Source organism: Dasypus novemcinctus, chromosome 21 (assembly GCF_030445035.2).
Source record: "Dasypus novemcinctus isolate mDasNov1 chromosome 21, mDasNov1.1.hap2, whole genome shotgun sequence".
Classification (NCBI taxonomy): domain Eukaryota; kingdom Metazoa; phylum Chordata; class Mammalia; order Cingulata; family Dasypodidae; genus Dasypus; species Dasypus novemcinctus.
In genome coordinates this window covers 13,760,150-13,771,190 of record NC_080693.1, presented here as the reverse complement: position 1 = coordinate 13,771,190, position 11,041 = coordinate 13,760,150, and the positions used below count along the sequence as shown (strand labels likewise).

Genomic DNA, 11,041 nt, shown 5'->3' with positions numbered 1-11,041 from the left:
CGAGCCAGGACGATCCTTCAAGAGTAAGGGTGGAAAACGCCAGAGGATCTCGCAGTGAGAAGGCTGACGGGGAGGCTGAGGGAAGGGGGCTGGGCTCGGAGACTGGAGGCGGGGGAGGAGGGCAGCTTAGGAAGCAGGCTCAGTGAGTCTGGGGGACTGGAGCCGAGGCAGGAGAGGAGGCAAGGCGACCGCCCTGCGTGGCCAGTTCCCCAGAGGTGACCACCCTGCGTGGCCAGTTCCCCGGAGGCGACCGCCCCGCGAGGCCAGTTCCCCGGAGGCGACCGCCCCGCGAGGCCAGTTCCCCGGAGGCGACCGCCCCGCGTGGCCAGTTCCCCGGAGGCGACCGCCCCGCGTGGCCAGTTCCCCGGAGGCGACCGCCCCGCGTGGCCAGTTCCCCATGCCAGAGCTGGGGGAGGGGCGTGTGCATCAGGCGCTCTTTGTTTGCAAACAGTAGAACCCTCTTCCGCGGGTTTAGTAAAAGGTGGGCTCTGTGCAAGGAGCTCAGCCAGCCCCAGACTCATTGGGAGGGCCAGAGACCAGCCCCCGCAGCTGGAAACTGTACCCCGATTGCAGCTCGGGGGACACAGCACCACTGGCCCCAGGTCCAGCACCCGCAGCCCACACTGCTGACCGCAGGCACGGACACTGTGACACCGACGGCTCTGCAGCCACCTCACAGAACATTCCTGAGACCTCGGCTAAGGCTCGTGCGGGGCAAGTGACCGGAGAGGCTAGAGCACATGTGGACGGCGAAGTTCAAGGAAATCCGGGAAGCAGGTGCCTGGCGTCTCCTAGAGAGGCCGCGCCTACCACGGGAGTAGCTCCTCAGACATAGGATGCTCTCCGAAGTCCCAGCTGACCCAAAGCACGACCCACACTGACCAGACAGCGGAGCCTGAATGGTTTGGTCGTGCTGAGGCTGAGCCGTCCGCACGGAAATATCCAGCAGCTCAGGTGGACGCACAAGCTAGAGCTTTCCGGGGAGGTCTGGACCAGTGATCACCACCACTTCTCCTGGGGATTTCAAGCAAACTTGAAGTTTTGCTTGTGAATCACGTGATGAGTTTTAACCCTAGCTCAGACGACGCTTGAAAAATACCGCGTTGCCCGGGTTTTGTGGATTGAGGAAATTGTGTAGTTGATGTGATCTGATTGATATATCGACCTGTTTACTTAAAATTGTTAAGCTCCACTAATATTTGAATTTTCGGTTGAGCTTGACAAATGCAAATCTTAGATCTTTGGCCTCATAGAGTTTCTCATTTGGAAGGAACCTTAGAGTCCCATTTCTGGGTGCTGTTCTTGCCACGCAAAGTGTTTTGGAATAAATGTGGAAGGGGCGCAGGCCTGGGACGCAGAGCTGTGTCAGTTCTTCCCAAACTGATCTGTAGACTCAATATCGGCCAAATCTCAGCAGGGTCTTTTCTCTGTGGTAGAAACTGACAAGCTGATTCTAAATGCACATAAAATTGCAAAGCACCAAGAACCAGCAAGGCAATCTTGAAAAAGAACAACCTGGAGAACAATCACAGCTCTCAAGACCTGCTCGTAAGCTTCACAAATGGGAAGCAGATGTGGCTCAAGCGACTGGGCTCCCGCCTACCATATGGGAGGTCCTGGGCTTGATATCCACGGTCTCCTGGGGAAGGCAAGCTGGCCCATGCGGTGTGCTGGCTTGAGCAGAGCGCTGGCCCATGCAGGAGTGCTGGCACAGCAAGATGATGCAACAGAAGGAGACACAGGGAGACAATAAGAGACACAGCAGACCAGGGAGCTGAGGTGGTACAAGAGACTGAGCACCTCTCTCCCACTCCGGAAGGTCCCAGGATCAGTTCCCAATGCTGCCTAAAGTGAAGACAAGCAGACACAGAAGAACGCACAAGGATGGACAGAAAGCAGACAGTGAGCACAAAAGCGACAGGGGTGGGGGTGGTAAATAAATAAATATTTGTAAAAGCTGTATTAAGTAAGACAAGACAGTATTGACGCAAAGATGTCTGCCCGGCTGCTATGAGAAATACCACACAGTGGGTTGGCTTAACCGTTAGAATTTTACTGCTCACAGTTTTGAGGCTAGAAGTCCAAAAACATTTTCCTGAGCCCCCTGAGATCTCTATAAATCTTTATTCAGCTAGCCACTCTCTTGACCATCTCTTGGGGCTTCATATTATCAAAGAATTTGAATCCTACATTTTCTATGTCTCCATCCAAGTCCTAGCTATGAAAATATTGATTATTCTTGGCAGCGGAGAGAGAGAGAGAGAGCTGCAGAATTCCCTAGAGATCTCTCTGCAGGGAGATGACTCCTCTAATGTTCTTGGGTGAGGCTGTCCCGCTCATTGCTGTGGTGGGATAAGCCATCAGGCTGTCGTGGAAGGATTTGTCAAACGCCTCGCCGAAAAGCAATACACCGTCCCCGTGACCCGGGACCAGTTTAGCAAAATGATCCATGAAAGAAGTGTGGTGCTTTGGGCACTGATTTTTCTTGGGGAGACCATGAAGGCTTTTCATGGGCATCTCTTTATGATCACTTTTTAAAAAAAACTTCTGCTTCATACAATCCACTCTAGGGTTTTGCCCGGAATCTGTGACGAGCTGATTGGGTGATGGTTTCCAGAATTCACCCTTTTTTTTTTCTGGTCCTTTTCATGACACAGGGCCACTTTTGTCCAACGCTAAAGCCCTGGTACTGCCCCGATGTCTCCCGGGTGGCTCGCCCTGGCCGTGGTTCTAGGGGATTCGGTGGTTCTCCCTGGAGGTTCTGGGGAGATGTTCCCCTGGCCCAGCCCCTCCTCGCTGGCCATGGTCGACTCCCCGCCGCTGCGCCCGCCCTCCCGGCGCGCCCCCACCTCCGCCGCGTCCTCGCTCTCCTCTTCCCTCCGTCCTCTTTCTGTCTCTCCCTGCCTCGAATCAGAGCCTGGGGGAGCTGAGCCCCGGAATCATCGCCCAGCCCGAGGGTGGTCTCCCTCTGGGGGACGTGAGGACAGGGAGAAGGGGGCAGGGGAGCGTGGTCTGACGCCCCTGCCCGCCACCCCCCACCGCACCAGAGGAGGGAGGCACAGGGCCCCTGCCTGAGTCCACTCCTGTCACCACGCCCACGTGCCCCCCGGCTTGCTTTGGGGTCTCACACATACGGGGGGCCCTTGGGGTCACCTCTCCCCACTGTGGACTCCCTCTTCCTCCCGTGTAAACTGGGACCGTTGGATGACGTGGCCCAAGGCTCCTTCCAGCAGCAACAGTCCAGGAGTCCAGGAATCAGCCTCCTCCTCCTGCAGGCCCCGAGGCTAGCCGAGAGGGCCCCTTCCTGAGTGCGCCCCCTGCCCAGGGCGGGCAGAGCAGGGGCGCTTGAGGTCCGAGGGGGGCAGCACTGATGACTGGGATGAGGCCTGCCTCCCCCGGATGCCCCCTTCCTGGGAGACCCCTCTCCCGGGGAGTTCTGCCTGCACCCCGGGGCCAGGGCACTCAGCAGCCAGGCTGCAGTGCGTGGGGGGCTGGCTCCCCGCTGGCTCCGGGAGGCCTTGGTGACAGTCCGAGGGGACCCCTGAACTATCCCCCTCTCGGGAGGGGACAAGGCTCTGCTCCTTCCCCTGCCTGACCCTATTGGTTGGTGGCAACCCCAAGACTCACTCATTCAGGCACCACGCCAAGCAAGAGTCCCAGCTGCGGGGAGCTGGGCCGTCCAGACCGACGCTCCTGGAGGACAGGCCGAGGAGGCGTAGTGAGGACGCCAACGATGAAGATGGCAGTGAGGATGGTGGAGGTGGTGTCGAGCATGATGAGGATGACGGGGGACGACGACATGATGATGGGATGCTGGTGGTGGTGACGGTGACAACCCTGATGATGTCGGCAACAAGATGGTGATGATGATGCTTGTGGCGGTGGCCATGAAGATGATGACGATCATGATAAGGATGATGATGATGGTGATGACGACGATGATGATGGTGATGATGGATGCTGACGATGACGATGGATGATGATAAGGATGATGACGATGATGATAGTGATGATGATGGTGATGATGACGATGATGGTGATGATGGTGATGATGGTGATGATGGATGCTGACGATGACGATGGATGATGATGATGATGATGATAAGGATGATGACGATGATGATAGTGATGATGATGGCGATGATGACGATGATGGATGATGACCATGATGGTGATGGTGATGACCATGATGATGATGATGGTGATGATGGTGGATTATGGTGATGATGGTGATGATGATGATGATGGATGATGACAGTGATGACGGTGATGACGGTGATGATGGATGATGACGATGATGGTGTGATGATGACCATGATGATGATGGATGATGATGATGATGATGATGACGATGATGATGATGATGGTGATGATGGATGCTGACGATGACAATGGATGATGATAAGGATGATGATGATGATGATAGTGATGATGATGGTGATGATGGTGATGATGGATGATGACCATGATGATGATGGATGATGACGATGATGGTGTGATGATGGATGATGACGATGATGGTGTGATGATGGATGATGACGATGATGGTGTGATGATGACCATGATGATGATGGATGATGATGATGGATGATGACGACGATGATGGATGATGATGATGATGATGACGACGACGACGGCGACAGTGATGGTTAATATAATGATGATGATGGATGACGACGACGATGACGGTGATGGGTGATGATGACCATGACGATGATGATGGATGATGCTGACGATGATGGTGATGATGATCGTAAACCCTCACTAAGTACCAGGCGCAGGGTGAGGTGCTCAACTCATATTAGCCCATATACTCAGGTCAGCTGTATGGCATAAAACTATCCTCGGGAGCAGGCGCAGCGGCTCAGGGCTGAGCTCCACCTGCGTCCCATGTACACGTTCCCAGGTTCCACCCCGGTACCTCCTCAAAACAACAAAACAAAAATATCCTAGTTTTATTTCATAGGTGAGGAAGAGACACAGAAAGGTAAGCAATTGCTCTATGTGGAATCACCGGCAAGCTCTGTGTGCTGGTTTGGAGCCGTCCATACCCCAGAAAAAACATGTTTGTAAACCTGCTCCAGTCCTGGGGGTGTGAACCCACTGCAAGTAGGACTTGATCTGTATTTCTCTTTTTATTTATTTCCCCTCCCCCCTTGTGGCTTGCTTGCTGTCTGCTCTTGTGTCTGTCGCTGCATTCTTCTGCGTTTGTTTTTCTTTTTGCTTGTCTCCCTTTTAGTTGCGTCACCTTGCTGTGTTGGCACTCCGCGGTGCATGCGGGTCAGCGGCACTCTACAGTGCTTGTGGGCTGGCGGCTCTCCATGGCGTGCGGGCGAGCCTGCCTTCACAAGGAGGCCCCGGGACGCGAACCCAGGGCCTCCCGTGTGGTAGGCGGGAGCCCAACCGATTGAGCCACAGCCGCTTCGCGCGAGTAGGGCTTTCTGATGAGGCTGCTTGCATTTGGGTGTGGCCCACCTCCATCTGGGTGGGTCTTGATCCTAGTCCTGGAGTCCTTTAAGAGAGAATGAAATCCAGGCGGTGAAACCCACCACCACAGAGGGTGCGGCCAGGAGCTGAGGGTCCCCAGACCCGTAGGAGGAGGGAGGGGCCGCGGAGGACGCCCGGGGCCTGGCCGTGCCGCCTGCTGAGCACCCAGGCTGGCCCGCAGCGGGACCGGCAGCCAGGCTGCGGGAAGAGCGCCGTCCAGGCTCCTCGTCGTAGCCTCAGCGCCGGGAGCCCGCGACCTCCCCATTTAACCCGGCCCGCCTCACGTATCCGCTTGAGCAGGCGAGGGAACCAAAACGCCGAGAGCGAGGCCCGGCCCCGGCCAGGCTGGGGGAGGCCGTGGCAAACGCGGCAGGAGCTTGCTGTCCCGGGGGCAGAGGAGAGGCGCGGGGCCTCCCTGGAAACCGCCACTCAGCCGGGGACCAACTCGCGGCCTCCAGCTCCGCGCCCCGCACCGGGGGTGCCGTCGTCCGGAGGTGGAGGGCCGGGGCCCACCCTCGGGGGTTCAAATCCCAGCCCTGCCACTTACCGCTGGGGCCCCTGGCTGGCTCCACAACGTCTGGGCTCCATGTTCTCTCTCGTAAAAGAAGGAAAATGTCAGCCCACCTCCTGGGCTCGTCGTGAGGGCTGAACGGGTTCAGGCACGGAAAGCACGGAGAACGGGGCCTGCACGAAACGTGGCCGTCGTCGTCGCCTGCGCCCGGGAGGTCGAGCACCCCAGCTGCCTCACCTGCATTGCTCTCTCAGCCTCCGACCTGCCCGCCGCGCCTGCTGCTTCCCCTGTGACTCTCCTGCTCTGAGGCCTTCCGCTGCTCCCTAGTGCCTCCCCCTAGAGCCCTAACTTCCCCAGCTGGCGTCTGGAGCCACCCACGACCCGACCCCAGCTGGACACTCTGTCTCCCACGCGCCCAGGCTCCCCGCTCCGCGGCCGTCACCCCCAATTCCCCTCCGCTTGGAATGGAGATCTGCCACGGGCGTAAGTTGTTCCGTGACACCAGTGGCCCCTGAATGTCCCGCTCTTTGCTTTCCGAGGGCATTTTCACCCGGCGTGGGCCGCCACTGGCCCAAGGCGGGCAGAAAGCCTGAGCCCCTCGCCGCGGGGTTCCCTCCCTCCCCAGGCCCGCGGCCACCCCCGGCCGGGGGGACAAGGCCGTCCTCAGGCGGCAGGCCCCGCCGGTGCTTTCGCTCAGACCACCTTCCTCCTCTGTTTCTGGGTCCCCCGTACCTCCATTCCCCGTCCCCCAACCGCCTCAAGCAGACGCCTCCTGGGGATGCCTCCTCTTTTCTCCCCAAAACCTAAAGCCCAGTAGCCTCTTCCTGCCCCCTGGGCAGCGGCAGCGGGCGCCCTCCACCCCGGCAGCGGGCGCCCTCCACCCCGGCAGCGGGCGCCCTCCACCCCGGCAGCGGGCGCCCTCCACCCCGGCAGCGGGCGCCCTCCACCCCGGCAGCGGGCGCCCTCCCGGGGGACAGGAAGCGCCCTCCACCCCGGCAGCGGGCGCCCTCCACCCCGGCAGCGGGCGCCCTCCACCCCGGCAGCGGGCGCCCCCCACCCCGGCAGCGGGCGCCCCCCACCCCGGCAGCGGGCGCCCCCCACCCCGGCAGCGGGCGCCCTCCACCCCGGCAGCGGGCGCCCTCCCGGGGGACAGGAAGCGCCCTCCACCCCGGCAGCGGGCGCCCTCCACCCCGGCAGCGGGCGCCCTCCACCCCGGCAGCGGGCGCCCTCCACCCCGGCAGCGGGCACCCTCCACCCCCGGCAGCGGGCGCCCTCCACCCCGGCAGCGGGCGCCCTCCACCCCCGGCAGCGGGCGCCCTCCACCCCGGCAGCGGGCGCCCTCCCGGGGGACAGGAAGCGCCCTCCACCCCGGCAGCGGGCGCCCTCCCGGGGGACAGGAAGCGCCCTCCACCCCGGCAGCGGGCGCCCTCCACCCCAGCAGCGGGCGCCCTCCACCCCGGCAGCGGGCGCCCTCCACCCCGGCAGCGGGCGCCCTCCACCCCGGCAGCGGGCGCCCTCCCGGGGGACAGGAAGCGCCCTCCACCCCGGCAGCGGGCGCCCTCCCGGGGGACAGGAAGCGCCCTCCTGGGGGACGGGAAGCTCCCTCCTGGGGGACGGGAAGCGCCCCTCCTGGGGGACAGGAAGCTCCCTCCCGGGGGACAGGAAGCGCCCTCCTGGGGGACAGGAAGCGCCCTCCGGGGGGACAGGAAGCGCCCTCCTGGGGGACAGGAAGCTCCCTCCTGGGGGACAGGAAGCGCCCTCCTGGGGGACAGGAAGCTCCCTCCTGGGGGACAGGAAGCGCCCTCCTGGGGGACAGGAAGCTCCCTCCTGGGGGACAGGAAGCGCCCTCCTGGGGGACAGGAAGCTCCCTCCTGGGGGGCAGGAAGCGCCCTCCTGGGGGACAGGAAGCTCCCTCCTGGGGGACGGAAGCTCCCTCCTGGGGGACAGGAAGCTTCCTCCCTGCCGCTGCACGGCGGGTCCTCGGTGGGACGGCGCCTTCTGTAGCCTCGTGGCCGTCTGGGTGCGCGCACTGCCCTTGCCTGCGCGGCCCAGCCCGACGCAGGTACGTGCTCCTCGGAAGCCTCCTCTCCAGCCTCCTCCCCTGGGGGGCGGGAGTGGCATTATTTTACTATCATTATTATTTTATTAGAGACGCTGTGGGTTTCCAGGACAATCCCAGCCTGGTGTTTTTGAACCTAGAAGATGCTTAATAAGTGCACGCACAGGGTGAATGAATGATCGGCTGGCTGCCTGGGGCAGATGAGGCCATCAGAGAGGGCGTGGGGGGGGCAGAGCGCGCCCTGTGGGCAGAGGACGAAGGTGTCCCCCGGCCGGAGACGCGGTCCACGCGGTCGCTCTCGGCTCGGCCTGCGCGGCCAGCCCAGCGCCGTTCCTCTCTGCGCCTCGGCGGCCTTGCCCGGGCCCCGCTGTGACTCTACCGCTCTGCTCCTCCGACGCCTCGTGTGCGCAGCATCTCCTCTGCTCTTTGCCAAGATTCTGAGGTCGAGCAGCTCAGAAACCATCACCAGGGCCCAGAGAGGGCCTGCGGCTTGCCCCAGGCCACACAGCGATGGGAGTCTGGCTGGAGGTCTCACAGGCAGGCAGCGGCAGGGCTGGGGTTTGTACCCGGTGGCTGGAGGGCTCCCTCTTGGCCGTGCGCGTCAGACCTCCCCTTTAATGAAGAGAACTTGAAAGCCAGAGCCTGCCGCGTCACGAAGCTGAAGAGCCTCGGGGCTTGAAGTCCCTTGCCTCCCCCCACCAGGGCCACTCACCCCCAGGCCCCAAGGACGTAGCAGGAAGTGCGGGGAGCGGGGACACCAGGCGGGCAGGGGTCCCCTGAGCCCACTCCCCGCCTCTGCATCAGCGCGGGCGTCGGTGGGGGCCCTCGGGCCAGCCCCCCACGTCACAGGCGGCGGCTGGCATCCAGCTGGCAGCGGCCCCGGCCCAAGGGCACCACTCGGGGTCGTTCAGCAGATGCGTTGGGGTCTGTGTGAGACAGAGGCCTGCCAGCCCCCCCGGAGCGCGGACTGGGCCGGGGCGCCTTCTCCTGGTGCTGCCCTCCCGCCCCCAGCCCGAGGACTCGGGCGCATGCCCTGCAGTCGGGGGGCCTCGCCATGGCCTGCGGACCCACCCGCCCCGCTCCAGGCTCCGCGCCCCGCAGAGCCGCGCCCCGCGACGGCGGCCCTGCCCAGGGCGGTGGCCGCTTCCCTGCCCTTCATGCTGGGCTAACCCCGAACGCGTCCCGCACCAGGGCCCCTGGCCAGGGGACCCCAGCTGCCCCCCTGCTCCAGGGACCCTTCCCTTTCCCAGCCTTGCTTCCCAGCTGCCTACTCGGCGCTCCCCAGGATCCCTTTCCACGTACACACGTGGCACTCAAGTTCTAGTCTCTACATCCGCGAAACCCATCTCCAACGGGGGAAGGACATTATACAGCAGCCGCTCGTGTCCCCCGAGGGTTCACGGCAGCCCGGGCTCTCCACGAGGAAATGCGGACGATTCAGCGGGTGTTATTTTTTTCGTCATTGCATCAGTCAGGGTAGATGACTTTTATGCCACAGTAACAAACAGCCCCAGGCCTCAGTGGCCTAACACCACAAAGGTTCCTTTTCCCCCCCTCCCCCCGCACAGGATGAGCCCGTCGTGCCTCGCTGGGAGGCCCGGGGGGGGGGGGGGGCAGGTGTCCTGCTGGCTGCGGAGGCCACCATCTCAGAACGAGGGGTGGGGAAGCCGTGCCCCCCAGATTAGCAAAGGGACAGAGGAGGGGAGCGGCAGGGCAGAGCGGGGAGCTGGGCCTCCTCCCTTCCCCCTCCTGCCCAGAGGACGTCCTTGGATCACGCCACGTCTGAAGGGGCCAGAACAGCCCAGCCCTTCTCTTTTCATATCGTGGAAACTGAGGAACGGGAGGGGCAGAGGCTTGCCGCGGCGAGCTGGGAGCAAGTGGCCAGGCGGGGCCCCGAGCCCGGGTTTCAGGGCCCCCGGCTCTCTGCGGTGCCCGCCCCTCCCAGGAGGGCAGGGGACGAGCCAGTGGCGCCGGGCACAGGTGTCCAGATGTCAACCCGCCTTCCGCACCAAACAGCTGGCCTGGGCTCTACATTTGTGAATTTTTCTTTCTTTGATCATTGTCGTCAGCCACCCTCAAGGCTTTAAAAATAGAGCGGGGCCTGCGCGGCAGGAGCTAACTCTGGAGCCAGCACTGACTATTCAGCGGAAGGCGCTGAGCCGGAGCGGGGGAGGCGCTGAAGCCGGGAGCCGCCCGCCTCCTGGAGCTGCTTCTCCGGGTCCAGGACCAGCGGCCAGCGGCTCCCCAGCAGGGCGGACGAGCCAGCTAGCTCGGGTTCGAGGCCGGGGTTCTTTGCCTCCTCCAGGAAGTCTTCCGATGTGAGCCCTGATTTCCCTCGGCTTCTCGAAATGCACCCTTGCCTTCCAGAAGCCCCGGCCAGGGGCGGGATTCAGGGAGCCGAGCCCTGGGCCCCAGCTCACCTTGCCCCCCCCCCCCCCCCCCCCCCCGGGAACCTGTGGCTGAGCTCGAGGCTCTGTTTGTCTCCCTGCAGGCAGGGCGCCAGGTGCCCCGGCAGGTGCAGCCGAGGCCGAGCGAGGCGGGCTGTGCGCCCCGAAGATGAGGACGGCCACGCAGGGGGTACGCGGGGCTGCGGGAGGGCCGGAAGGAGACGCGCTCTGGGCAGGGGTGCGGAGCGGGCGGAACCCGCTCTCCAGGGGCGCTCCCCTTCCCCCAGCGCTGTCACCCAGCCCCTTTCCCCACCCCTCCCCGCCTCGTCCCTGCTCCCTCTGGCCCAGCTCAGGCGCCTTCCCTCCTGGGTGCCTCCCCCCTCCTCCTTCCCCTCCCTCCCTCTCCTCCTTTGCCCCTTCCCTCTCCCCTCCTTCCCCTCACTCCCTCTCCCTTCTTCTCTCCTTCCTTCCCTCCCTCCTTCCCTCCTTCTTCTCCTTCCCCCCTCCCTGCTTCCCTCCCTCCCTTCTCCCTCCCCCCTCCTCTCTCCCTCCCTCCTTCCTCCTCCTCCTCCTCCTCCCTCCTCTTCCCTCCTTCCC

General features: G+C 62.8%; 1 long non-coding RNA gene across 2 annotated transcripts; it reads right to left on the bottom strand.

Annotated features, from left to right (window-relative positions):
* Positions 1-2,105: 2,105 nt before the first annotated feature.
* On the bottom strand, positions 2,106-10,463 carry LOC139437121 (uncharacterized). Of its 2 annotated transcripts, XR_011646759.1 has the most exons (3): positions 8,222-10,463; positions 6,035-6,171; positions 2,106-5,512 (listed from the first exon to the last, which is right to left on the bottom strand). It is a non-coding gene; the product is annotated as an uncharacterized lncRNA (long non-coding RNA). The 2 variants fall into 2 exon arrangements; XR_011646758.1 differs by lacking the exon at positions 8,222-10,463 and having other exon boundaries at positions 6,035-6,933.
* Positions 10,464-11,041: the final 578 nt, after the last annotated feature.